A 12,472-nucleotide genomic window follows, 5' to 3' on the forward strand; every position below is an offset into this window, starting at 1 on the left:
GTCCGGGTCTTAATCGAATAACTTAATCACTATGTGCGTACTTGTACTCTTGCAAATACAAGTGTCTGCAGGCAATACAACTTGTGTACTTGTCGCGGAACACTATGACGTCACCGTTAAAACAAAAATATCTTAAATTAACCTTAAAATTCCTAGCTTAACATATAACATTCTCATTATTAACATCATTGTTAGAAAAAAAAAAAATAAATACCATTAATTATTAAATCTCAATTCTTGCATAACAATGCATGGTTATCAATAACCAATAAATTCAATACTAGGATTTTGCTTGCTACTAACATATCACATTGTTAGTTCGTACTTGATTAAGATGCATCACAGTGCATTTGCTTGTTTGTGTTCTCATTTCATGAGATTTCATACATTTCACCAAAACATTTCATTATACATATCATTATTGAATATCAAACATCACATGTTTTGCTTTTCATAATAACATATTGATAGCTAACATACTTGCTATTCATTACTCAATGTTTGTAACTTACATGTTTACATTTCATTATTAAAATATCTGCATTTAACTACAGCATATTTGGCTTGCAATTTACATTTGCATTTTAAAACACTTGTTAACATTTTCATCAAAGAATATATATCTTATCATGTACATACTGACAATTAATAGTTCATTATTATGTTTACATGGCCCATATTAACAATTGCTCATAAAATATAACATTTATATATAATTATATATATAATAACATTTACATATCATAACATTTACATTTCATTATGTTTACAGGTTGTACAATCAAAATTTCATAGTGTCTTTACACATTGTTTCCATTTTCATCTCACATACAGAGAAGTCGTTGGTTTACACAATTACCAACTTAGTAACTTTTCAATTTCAGTCTGCTGTGCTCAGCTCAACAGCTGTAGAGGCTTTATCTTCCTCTTCTCATCTTTCATTACTTGTTTTCATCCCGTAGCGGTCTCGCTGGGTTGAATAATGTTCACATTTCATCTCATCTTGGTTACTATCAGTAACATGAGTCTTGTAATCTACTGAGGCTCCTGGCTTCAGTGTAGCTAAGGTTCCTTTTACCAATCAGCTGTTTCACAAACATGCTGTATCAGGATAGCTTTTAACATATGGTATCACATGTTCAATATCTTTTTTATTTCCTTTTAAGAAAATTTTCTTGTTTTTTCCAATTTTATAACTTCTGTTTGGCGAAGTTGCTTGTGGACACTTGTTTGCCGGAGTACCTTCACTTCTCGCGACAAAGGGCTTAGATCCTGAGTTTTTCAGATCCACATTCTTCGCTATTCTTCACATCATTCGAAGAATACTACTCAAGCAACTATAACAGTGCTGCGAGTGAATAGTGTTGAGACGACGTAATTTTCTTGTATAGGGGCTTCTCCCAATAAATCCTTAAAAATCATCGATTTCAAATTTCAGTGTTTTCATTTCATAAAATGTCAATACCTTGACATCCAAAGTTTAATAAACTAAAAGTTTCAACTAAATCTGATTGGATTTGTATGCGAAATGAGTGCATACTTTTCTAATCTGCATTCTGGGTAGAATGCAATCCTAAAGATCATTCTTTTCCCTAAATTCATCCCAGAAATGGTAAAAAAATAGTGAAGTTTTAAAAATCTTAGTGAGTTCTTCTATAAATATTAGAAAATTTAGTGCTTCTTCTATTTCTCATCATCAACATAACGACGCCTATTGGATTACTCAGCATCATCAATAAATCAAGGTAACCTGCATTATATTATTCTGCTTGTAGTTGCGAAGTGTTATGTGCTTTTAGAGATGCTTTGCATGCCAGTGTTTACATATGTCTACACAGCAGGATAGGGTATCATACCACATAGTTACATCGACACTAAATAAGCTTAATTCCTTCTCGTTTGTTAGTACACAGTACATACATACAGCTTCACATAGGTATAGGCTAGTCTAGCGTTAAAATATATGTCTTAGTGACATTTGAGTTCATACTCATACGAGGAATTGTGCAAGCCAACTGATACATAAATACAATACACATTGTACACTGGTAGCTTCACAGGCTACAATAACATCTGTATGGGTGGCATTTCACTTCACCTCAAATACAGCAATATAGCGGGAATTACACTTCCGCATAACCACAGGGTAAATATCTGCATAGGTGGCATTTCACTTCACCTTTACACAGAAACAAGCGGGAATTACACCTCCGCTTAACATTACAAATTACAGTGGCTGCACTACGCCTCACATGGCGTACTAGATCACATAATCACAGTGACATACACTTACTCCTCTGTACAGTTCAGATCCTTGGTCTGAAACTTACACTTAGACTGCTCTCAGCTGTTTATGGTACTACACCTTGTACCATCACGAGGCATTCACAGCTTAGGTCGGTACTGCTTACATAGTAGTAGGGCTCTTGTATTCCCTTAACTGCGTTATATTATAACGGCCTACTGGTCGGCCTGTTGCTGGCTCTGCTAGTGCATAGCAATTCTCTTGTACTATGTCTGTGATGACATAAGGACCTTCAAATAACAAAAACAATTTCTTGGTTACATGTTCCCAGGCCTTGCTTACTGGAGTTGTTTTCTTCAGTACCTGGTCTCCAATTTTAAATTTTGCTAGTTTTGATGCTGGTTTCCTCTTGCGTCTGATGTCAGCTTCTGCTGTCAACTTCCTCTTCACTAGAGCTTCTACCTCTTCTCCTGTAGGTAGTTTTTCCTCTTCATTGGGGGTTTGTTCACATCGGGGTAAATATTTCGGGTTGATCGCCACCGATCTATTCAGGCTCATGGCTTCTCCAGGGGTTACTCCAATAGAACCATGTACAGTATGGTTAATAACGCACTCTACATATGGCAACTTATCTCGCCATGATTGCTGCGAGTTATGGCATAGCGTACGTAACAGACTCCCTATTGACTTCATGAGTCTCTCCACAGGGTTACTCTGTGGATGTCGTACACTGATAGTCGTAGGTATTGCACCTAATTTTCTGACTCCTGTTTGCCACAAATCACTGGTAAACTGGGTACCTCTGTCTGACAATACCACTTTAGGTAAACCAATTTCTTCAACGAAAGTTTTTAATTTTTGCATAACTGCTTTTGCAGTTGGGTTCACAATTGCATATAATTTGGTGAATTTTGTGAAAACATCTTGCATCACAAAAACATACTTAACACCTCCCTTTGACTGTGGTAGGGGGCCAAATAAATCAACTGATAATAATTCCAATGGTGCTGTTGGAATGATTGGCTGCAATTCTCCATGCAGGTGTTGTCCAGGTGGTTTCACCTTCTGACATAGGTCACAGGCACTTGTGACCTTACTTATATAGCGTGACATGTTAGGCCAATACACTTGCCTCTTTAATGCTTCGATGAGCTTCTTGCTCCCTACATGTCCCAAGGCTACATGTAGTTCCCAGGTGATTGGTTGCCTCAAATCAGCTGGTATCACTGGTTTCCAGTGATCTTCGAAAATGCCTCTCTTCCTTGACTGGGCAAACAAAACATTTTCTGCTGACAAACAGAAATGCTGGTGAATTTTATTATCAACTGACTGCTTCTGCAGCTGGTTGATGGTGTTTTTGCAGTACTCATCTGCCTGTTGTTTACATTTTATATCCTTCAGGATATCTCGGAGTTTAGGGTTGGTTTTAAATATTTCTGTGGATATTGGTGCCACTAAAAATTCCTTCTGTCGTTTTGATGTAGATGGTGAACTTTCTTGTAGTTCATGCAGGCGACTTAGGTAATCTGCAGTAGTGTTGGCAGATCCCTTGATATGATGTATATGAATATCATATTCCTGCAGTAGCAAAAACCATCTCGTAAGGCGGCTACCAAATAACTTGCCTGCCTTAAGGCATGTTAACGCCTGGTGATCTGTTAACAATTTCACTGTTTCTCCAAGTAGCAGATCCCTGTACTTCTGGAGTGCCCATATGATGGCCAGAGCCTCTCGCTCTGTAACAGTGTAATTTCTCTCGGCTTGGTTGAGAGTACGACTAGCCATTGCTACAGTCTTTTCAATTCCATTTTCCTCCTGTGCAAGCTTACATCCTAGGGCTGTGTCAGAGGCATCTGTGTATAACAGAAATTCCTTCCCTTGGGTTGGATGGTAGATGACGTGTTCAGTCAGGAACAAGTTCTTCAGGCTGAGGAAGGCTTGCTCATGCTCTTCACTCCACATCCATGCCTGACCTTTCTTCAATAGGCTGAACAGTGGAACTGCACACTGTGCAACTTGGTTGGAGTATATCCTGTAAAACCCAATTATTCCAAGAAACGCTCTTAGCTGTTTCACGTTCCTCGGTGTAGGAAACTCTTGGATGTTCTGCAGCTTGTCTGGGGCTGTCTTAATGCCTTCAGGTGTGAGGATGTGTCCTAAAAAGGGTAATTCCTCTCTGCAGAAAACAGATTTTCTAATTTTCACAGTCATGCCTGCCTCTTGCAATTTGTGCAGTACAGTGGCAACATGCTGCATGTGCTCTTCAAAATTTGATGATGTTATTAATATGTCATCGACATACGCTCTTGCAAATCCCTGACACTCGGGTCCTAAGGTTGCGTCTAGACATCTCGTAAAGTCAGCCACTGCGTTACACAGTCCAAATGGCATAACTGTAAATACATACTGTTGATTCCTGAACAGAAATGATGTATATTGGCAGGAATTAGGTTCTAATGGTATCTGCCAATAGCCTGACGACAGATCCATGGTTGTGAGATACTTCACACCTTGATACAATCTTAAAATTTCTGCCGTTTGTATGGGACTTTCCCTGTCCTTGACTGTAATTTTGTTGAGCTCCCTAGCATCGAGACACAGTCTTACTGTCCCGTCTCGTTTACTCACACAAACTATGGGGTTAGCATAGGGGCTTGCTTCTCTCCTGATTACATTCCAATCAATCATAAGTTGTAGGTAGGCTGTGGCTTCCTGAACGTACTTCACCGGAATGGGATAGCATTTGCGGTGGTACGGTGCCTCCTCATTTATTTTAATTTTCGTTTGGTAGAATCTGTTTCTGCCTGGCTTGTCAGAAAATACTGACTGAAAATTGGCCAGTACACCAAACAGTTGTTGCAGCTGACTGGGTGATACACTCTTCACCTCCTGTAGTGACTGTCTTATGTCTTCAAGTGATGCCTGAAGTTGCTCACTTGCTTGTGCATTGTATATGTGCCTGTGCATAGGTTCACTGTACAATATTCCCACAAAACTTTCCCTCACATGCCACTTGCCTGTGAGTGTGACTGGAGTTTCACAGTCATTTGAATGAATTTTACATAGTTTAAAATCTATCACTACACCAAATTGTGATAGAAAGTCGGTGCCTATTATTAGCGGTTTTGCTAGGCCTTTCACAACTAGTGCAGTCATGTCTTTCGGTCTGCCTAGGCCGTGTACTGTTATCAGTACCTGTCTGTTTACAATAGGGCTTGCCCTTGATGTCACTCCAATTATCTTGAGTGCTGGTACTGGTATCTTGGGTAGTATGATGCCCTGATGCTCGAGGTAGTTCACCAACTCCTCACTGATACACGTGACTTCAGCGCCACTGTCAATTAATGCATCCACGTTGCATTCTTCAATTTTTAATGTCACATGTGGACAAACTGTACAAACTTGATGAACCCTATTTTCATCATTTTCATTATAGAGAAAGTCCCTTTCACTTTCTCTTAGCATAACAGTGCATATAAATTTATCGTAGCTGATGCAGCTGTAAATTGGAGTTTTGTCGTTATGTACCCCTGAGCCTGAATAGTGGGTTTCTGTTCGGGGCGATCCAACTGAAACCCGTTCTAGTTTAACGTGCCCTGGTTGGCACGTCCACCTGGAACACGTTGTTGTTGTTCTTTGTGGTTCCAATTACTTGGTCCTGCGACGCTGGACACTGCAGCCTTGAACTCGGCTGCTACCGGGTTCACTTCCCCTCTCTGGTAGTATGCAGCTTGATGTCCTGGATGCTGCGCCTGGAATGGTGGTGGAAATGTCGCGTTCTGGTAGCGTTGCTTGTTTCCAGAGAACTGGCTATTATGGGCTTGGCCGCCATGATTCTCTGTCGTCTGGGGGGAATAATGGTGGGGTGGCATTCGGGTTTCTTCGTGCCGGCCCTGGTATCGAGGTTCCTCCGTCTTGCGGTACTTCCTCGCGTACTCTCTCTCGTCTTCAGACGAGGATCTTGGGCGTCGGTCACGGGACTCCCTGGGAGGCCGTACTTCAGGCGAGTAGGAGCGGCGGCGGTTGTCGTTGCGGTCGTCCTTCCTCTTGCGCTGGTACATCTCTTCGTCGCTATGATAGTTCTTCGTATTTGACCACCAGGTCTTCCTCTTGTTGTAGGGGCCTTTGCGTTGGCTCATAGCGTACCGGCCATATGAGCTTTGCTCTCTGCCCTTGGGTTGCCACGTCATAGTGTGGACAGCTGCCTGACGGTTGTCCCTTGGCTTGTTGTCCCTGTTTTGCCAATAGTTATTCAGGGGTGGCTGGCGGTTCTGCTGGGGTACCCTCTCGTGGTCCTCCTTGGGTGCTGGCGTCCTGTCCATTTTCTCCAGCTTGTCGTAGTTCAGGAGCCTCTCTCTGAACTCTGTGACGTCTCGGTACGTCAGGCCGGACAACTGCTTTTGGTAGCGCAGCGGCAACTGAGTGAGTATTGCCGCTACGAACTCCTCGTCCGTCATGGGCAAGTCGAGGTATCTAGTTTTCTCAAACATTGTTGAGAGGTGGGCTTCCAGCGTTGTGCCCTTCCTGGGGTCATACCTCTCAGTATGGAGCTGGGCACGCAGATTGCTCTGAATGCGCAGACTCCAATACTGCTGGCGGAACATGGCCTGGAAGTGATTGTAGCTACTGGTGGTTGCACTCAACATTTCCCACCAGTAGAAAGCCTGCCCTTTCAACGCACTGTTGAGGCATTTTAGTACCTCAGCCTCGCTGAGATTGAACGTGGCCGCATATTCCTCAAAGCGCTTCAAGAACCGTATAGGGTTCTCGGTAACCCTTCCTGAAAACGTGGGCATGGCCTCTGCCCAATGCTTGGCCGGGTGGTGGATCAGAGTAGCAGGGTCCATACTCGACGTGTTTACAAACGTCCTGCTACTTGGCCGATGAGTGATGGGGGTGACACGTGACGGTTCCTGGGGCAGGTGCTCAGTGTAGCACTCGGTGCCGCCCTGTTGCTTGCTTGTGGTGGGCAGTGTTGGAACAGTAGGTCCATGGCACTCGCTTGCCTGGGCCTGGCCTATACTACCAGCTGATGCAGCTGTAGGGCTCGGTTGGACAGATAGATTTTCAAACCTGTCCCTCAGCGTAGCTGTGGCCACCTCGAAGTCACCAAGCCTACTCTCCAGGTGCTGGATGTGCTCACGCACCTCTTCCCTGGCGTTGGCCTGTCCTCGATGCTCGTTGGCCATCATGTTCCTCAGGGACGTGACGTGGGATTCCAACCCATCTACCCTGCTGTTGTATTGGGAGACCTGTTCGGCTATCTGCTGAATCTCCTCATGTTGTTGCAAGAGTCTAACCTCGATGCTGTGCTCGAGATTCCTTAGGCTGGCATTGTTCTGTTCCATGGCAGCATTGGTCTGTTCCAATCCAGCCCTCAACTCAGCCGTGAGATTGATGTTATTTTGCTCTAGTTTTTCAGTGAGAGCAGTGTTGTTTTGCTCTAGTTTTTCAGTGAGAACGGTGTTGTTTTTTTCCAATTTAGAGTCGTTCTGCTTCATCTGAGCATTTGTCTGCAGCAAGATCTGCATCAGTGACTCTAGTGTCACTGGTGGTGGAGTAGGAGTGCTATCCTGGGGTGCAATTGTGTGTAGGACAGTGTCATTTATGTTTTCCTGCTCCATGATTAGGGGAGATGTGAGCCGCCCTAACCTTTCCTCACAGGTGACTACAGGCGAATTCCCTGCAGATGATGAAGGATTCGACTCACTGCTTGAGGTTTGTGCAGTAGCAAACTCCTCCCCTACACTTCGTGATCTTTCTCTAAGAAAGTATTTGTTTTGTTCGTCGGCCATAGTGGTGTGCAAGGAAGTAATTGAAAAAAATAATGCGTTACACAAATAGTGCACTTGCACACAGTACTCGGATGGTACAGAATTTACACAAAAAAATTGTTGAGGTGTCCCTTAACCTCAAAATCGGCCCCACCGTATGGGCGCCAAATAAATATGTGCGGGAACCTTCTTAGTTGTTTAGGCCCCGCTAGGGTAGCCAATTAAATATGTAGAGCTACTTTCGTGCTGCTTAGTAGGCTCCACACACACACTTAAACGTTGGGCTGAATAAAACTGTGTAATAAATTAGATTTCTTAAATTGTGTGACTCTTCACTGGTAATGTTGACATAAGGTAAGTCACAGTTAGGTGTTATTTGATTGATATGGAACATACATAAATACACACTGGAGTAGGTGGAATTACAAATAACACAACACAACACTGTGAATATTAAATATAGAATTATTTTATTTCCAATGTAAAAACGATTTAAAAGATTTCAATCTTATTAATATATTTAATTATTATTCATATCCCAAAACAACAACCTAACTTAACGGTGACATCATAGTAATTCAATAAAAGTTCAATTACCAGGAGTTATGTTGCGCACATTTAAATATTTTCAAAAGTCTTAATTCGGGTTCGTTGACACTACACAGTTTTTAATTAATGTTTTTTTTTTTTAGGGAACTTAAATCAATTTACCTCGGCTAGATAGGTTCAAAATCATCGGCAGAGCTCAGAGCCTCTCATCTATAGGACCACTGAGTCTGTTAATTAATGTGTAAATTCGTAAAATTTATGTCCAAGTATTATTTAAATCCTCTATAAAGTCAATTTAATTCATGAAATCAATGTTTATAATAAGTTTCGGCGACGATGTGACGTAAAAACGGGAGTTTCGTGATTCGTGCATAAGATTAGGGCACAAAAAATCTGGGCACTTTTATTACTCACGTTAATCACTCCTATGATATTTATCTTTTTAGATAAATCCTATTTAAATGTTCTGAACTCCCTAATGGTTCATAATTATCATCCACTATCCGGGATGCCTGATGCTAGATAGCTAATTTTCAGGATTTAAATTCGCCGACGTCACGAAGTTGCCGCTCATTCAGCTGGCCATTGTAGAACTCTCTTTCTTACTAGTTTCCTCAAAATAACCAGTAAGACTCACTTTTAAATGGTGGCCCGTGATTGGCCAAAAGGACCGTTTCAGTTACCTAATTTCTTACCGAAAACGTAAACTCCGAACGCAACAATTGCGCGGATAACAAAATTTCACTTAAAATTCAAATACATAAATATTAAAATTAATAATTTACATAATAAAATTACGGCGTTAATTTTACCGTTTACAGTTTTCAAGTCCATTAGTCCTTAGAGGGGTATCAACAATACCTCGTTCAAATAGTCCGGTAAAAATCCAAAGAATCACTTTTCCATAGACATACATAACCAAATATTGCCGTTTCTGAAAATAAATGATATTATACATAGAGCAAACAAAAATAAAATAAATCGTAAATAATAATAAATAATTAAACTGTCAAAACAAACATGTTGCAGTACACCATAGAAACAGTTTACCATGCGATCTGTCTCCATTTATGTGTTACATCACCGTTTTCATGTCATTGTAGAATGGGTCTAAAGACTAGGCAACTTTCGCAGTAGCACGTGCACAGCATAGATGCACGGAAGTTGAATGTACAGATAACAGCTGAACATTTGAAAATAGCATACACACAGCAGAACAGCACCTTCATGGCGCACATGAAATTTACGAACTCCTAAAGCCTAGGCTACATTCACAATATCATGCCAACAGCATGAAAATAGCATGGTCACGTACGCTCTAGAGCTGTAGCAAACCGTATGTATTCGTTACTGAGTAACGGGTGCGGCATCTAGTAACGAGTAACGAAACGTTACACACGAATGCATTTCGTTACTCGCATCTTTCGTATGTTTCACGCATGCGCGCGTGTATTCGTTACAAAGAACGATGTTTGTTTATTAATAAAAGTTCAATTTGGAAATTCGTCGTCCAAGTTTTTTACTGTTTATTAAAGATATTGTGTGTGTAGACAAAGTTTTAGATTCGAACAGAAACAACGTAAGAAAGTATTTTTTACAAATTATAAATATGTATGTTTTTGTTTTTTATAATCGTGTATTTTCACGTTTTATGTTCTTATCTTAAAAGATATATTATAATAAAGCCGCTCTAATGAGAGTTGATTGTTTCTTGGTTAACAAAAGCTGTTAATTATCAAATATTTTTAATTGTTTATATTCGATTTATTTTTATTTACGCGACGTCATACTGTACGCGTACGAAATACGACTTAGATGCTGTTACATAACATAGCATGTGCCATGTCATGCGGTATCAGAAGTAACGAGTAACGATACGAAAGTAACGAGTACTAATTGTTATAGTAACGAATACATACGGGTACACATTTTTTCGTTACTTTTACACCTCTAGTACGCTCAACATAGAATTCAAAGATACATTCACACACAACAAAGCATTTCGAAGAATTCCAACTATTTCCTGCCTTTATTTTTATACAAATTTCAATTTTATAATGTGTGCATTTTGTCACATATTATTATATGAAGCAGTTGATTACCTAAATCAACATTTGATTTTGCCATTTAGTTTTGAACGACTAGGAATGATTAACTACAATGCTTTGCCTCGCAAATAAATACCATGTTTAAAATTTTATCTATGATGTATTTTATGTTGATTGGTCATGCACAGAAATTCAGCACACAGCATGAGAAATGTTAAGAGTTTAATAACTTTGTGTACGCCGTTTGCATGCTGCTTTTCTGTGCGTGCACTGTTTTCCTATGTAGTAGCTGCTATCTATTTGTGTACATTCAATTTCCACGTATCTTTGCTTTACAATGCTGCTGCAAATGTAGACCGGCCTGAACTTCTCGCTGTGCTGTGCTCCAATTTTTTTAACTGCCATTTAGCGCACATTACTTTAGTGGCAGAATAAATGATTTTCTGGTAATTGTCTACTGTAAGGGTGCCATACTAAAAAATAAAGGCAAATACAAAAAAATGGATTTATCGGTTCCTTAATTTATGTTTAATCATAATATCAAAGCACATTCAGATGTTTTCAAGAACTGTACTTGTAATTAACCATTTTACGTTTGCCTGTGCGGTATCCTGGCCGCTATCATGGTTGAGTCTCGGCAAATGTTGAATATTACAATTCCAAGCACATACGAATATCGTATTTTCGAGTTAAAGAATGGTGAAAATACTGAAAATTAATTGTAAATATTACCTGTGATTTAAATAGAGTGATGTAAATTTGTTTTGTGCTTTAATAGCTTTATGAGACTGTTTACTTGATTTTATTTGCAACATGATCCTGTGGTTTTACAAAAATCTTTTCTAAAAGACAGGAATTTTTAATATTAGTACAGTAAGTATGTTACGGCCAGTGCCGAAACTGTTTTCAGCCCTAATCTGTTTTCCACTATTAGGGTGGAAAACAGTCTTGGTCCTGACCATAGAGTAAGTAAAGGGTCCTGACCGTAATGTACTGACATCAAACATCCTATTGTTTAGAAAACATCTTGGTAATGCTGTATTCCTTAAAATCTCTGAAAAACCACAGGATCATGTTGCAGCTTGTATGTATCAAGTAAATAGTTGAGTGCCGACAACAGGATCAGGGATATCTCTTGTTGAAAACAGTCTCTGCTGTGCTATTAAAGCACAAAACAAATTTACGTTATTTGTTATTATTTGTTATTTAAACTTTACCAGAAATCAAGCATGGCAGCAGCCTAGTCAATACACAACTGAATGTAAAATTGTTACAGTAATTACATTTGAAGTTCTTGAAAATATCTGAATGTGCCTTAACATTATTATTAGAAAGAAATTAAGGAACTGAATAGATCTGTTTTTGGGTGTTTGCTTTTTTTTAGTATGGTGCTCCTTCAGCAGACAATTACTTACTTTAATTTTGATGTGTGTTTTTCAAAGTTAAAGAATGAAACTGATTTGAATTTGTATTTATTTTCAAGGAAATTCTGAGTACGTAGTTTATTCCTAAAACATTAAACGTATTATTCCTAAACATTAAAAACAAAACTGTGGAATAGGATGCTTGTATTTAAGTAAACCTACTGCCTCTGTAAATAATTAAATAATAAGAGTAAATAATAGCTGTAACTAATTAAAATAATAAATAATTAAATAACACCTGACAAAATTCAAATATTTGACATTGAAGATTTTAACAGATGTGAATGAGAGAAAAAATTTGTGGGAATAGTTCAAACTGCTGTGTTGTGTGCAAATTTAGCTTCAACTTTTGTGGTGTGCATGTACAACTGTGCTATTTATTTGCTATTGTAAATGTAGCCTACGCTTTAGGGCTGTTGGCAGTGACATGGA

At 39.5% G+C, this 12,472-nt stretch overlaps 1 protein-coding gene across 12 annotated transcripts in view; it reads left to right on the forward strand.

Annotated features, from left to right (window-relative positions):
• LOC134530579 (protein FRA10AC1 homolog) overlaps positions 1–12,472 on the forward strand; it is a 71,870-nt gene that overhangs the window by 11,126 nt on the left and 48,272 nt on the right. For 2 of the 12 annotated variants that reach the window (XM_063365546.1, XM_063365544.1), the window contains exon 1: positions 6,842–8,373. The exons of the other annotated variants lie outside the window; for them this stretch is intronic. The gene's annotated coding sequence lies outside the window, so the exon portion shown is untranslated. Of the gene's footprint in view, positions 1–6,841; positions 8,374–12,472 lie in introns of those variants that run through there. 12 annotated transcript variants of the gene reach the window in all.

The sequence above is a fragment of the Bacillus rossius genome, chromosome 3 (genome assembly GCF_032445375.1).
Source record: "Bacillus rossius redtenbacheri isolate Brsri chromosome 3, Brsri_v3, whole genome shotgun sequence".
NCBI classification, from domain to species: Eukaryota; Metazoa; Arthropoda; class Insecta; order Phasmatodea; family Bacillidae; genus Bacillus; species Bacillus rossius.